This window comes from Polyodon spathula, unplaced genomic scaffold, assembly GCF_017654505.1.
Source record: "Polyodon spathula isolate WHYD16114869_AA unplaced genomic scaffold, ASM1765450v1 scaffolds_961, whole genome shotgun sequence".
Lineage (NCBI taxonomy): Eukaryota > Metazoa > Chordata > Actinopteri > Acipenseriformes > Polyodontidae > Polyodon > Polyodon spathula.
Genome location: NW_024472448.1, coordinates 12436 through 14108, shown reverse-complemented (window position 1 = coordinate 14108; position 1673 = coordinate 12436).

The window sequence follows — 1673 nt, the reverse complement described above, 5'->3', positions numbered from 1 at the left end:
TCACCAAACGTTCCCAACTGAATCAACAGTACCTGATGACAGCTCCTCTGTGGAAGGGGAATTGTGAGACCGATAATGCCCTGCATCCACTAATACAGCTTTTTTAGAAACCGTGTTCTGATATCCTCCTTTTATGTTGAGAGATGACAGGGCTCTGTGTTGTGTTGTCAGGACGTTTGTGATGCCGATACACTGTCCGCACTACAAGAATAGACTGAGCCTGCTATAAAACACACTGGCACATTGAGATTGAATGTGTCCTGGTTAACCTTGTCATTCTGGAATTATTGACAGAACCACCCAACAAATGCAACATTCATTAAAGGGATTGCAGCTATCAATATAGTCCATAACCTGCTAGATACTCTCTAGCCTAATTGTGGTGAAGGTTGCTGAAGAGCTGCTTTAGCACAAGCTAATGAGTGTATCTTAATTTTGGGTTATGTGGAGTATGCCATACATTTTTGCCTTGGGATTATTTGAAAGGTGCTTTATAAGTGTGCATTTTTAAATAAGTTTAAGAGTATTCAAACCTGAAGGTAAATAGTCACTATGTCACCTACATCTGGAGAAGCGCTTACTCAGCTGTGATGTCACTTGGTTTGGAAGTTCTTTAGCACGAGGTATTGAAAGGATCAATGCGGATCTGGGGATGCATATGGAATATATACAGGTGTGTGTCTGTATGTCAAAGTAACATTTTCACATGTACTTAGGTGGATGGAGGTCAGCGTCATGTCATAGATGTTGCATCTACAGCCATGGCACTGACAGGCTTGTTCATTTACATCTCATGCAGAAAGACTGGGGGTGGGACATTTTTTTCTCCTTGTACTCAAAAAGACTGGAATGGCAGCCTCCTTTGCTGAAACGCTTCTATCCCAGAGCCTGCTGCTCCCATACCAAACTGCTTGGACAGCCCTGCTGACTCCTGCCTGTCTATCAAACACAGAATGGGAGGGCTGGCAGCTGTTACTGAAACAGAAGTTAAGATATTTAAACTTAGACTTGTGCCTGAGAGGGCATAGCGGCAGCTGGTGTGTTGCGAGAGTTACTGGCATCATTCAAATTGTGGCGCTGCTCAGAAGTCCGCTCTGAGCCACGGTAGCACCCTGCATCTGTCCTGCGGTGATAACCAAACCATGCGATAGTTATCAGAAGCCACACCTTTTCTCTGCTTTCTGATAATCCCCTTCCTCTCAGCACAGCCCTCTGAATGACAGTTACTGCATTCTGCTTCATCTCTGCCGATTGTAGTTCTGTTTAAACTAGAGAGGGAGGGTGAGCTGTAGAAATGAGTCATCCTGCAATGCAAGAAAAAAACAGCAGCAGCAGTGGGTTGAAAAGGCAGAGGATATCGAGAGATAGCTTGCCACCCTTTTTTGGGGGGGTGGGAACCGAAAAACTTTAAGAATAGACATAGTGTTTTGAAATTGACTTCTCAATAAAGTTCTTACAATAATAATTCAAACCAAAAAAGTCTTATTTGAGTCAACTAATAATGAACTTTTGACAAGAACACTTTATTGGGGGGGGGGGTGGGGGGGGGGGGGTGGGGGGGGGATGGTAAATTAATATGAGCAAAGAACACGTTGCATAAATATCAAACTTATTTTTAAATAGAGCCCATTCTTTCTTTTAAAGTGGAATTTGTGAAATTATTATTATTATTA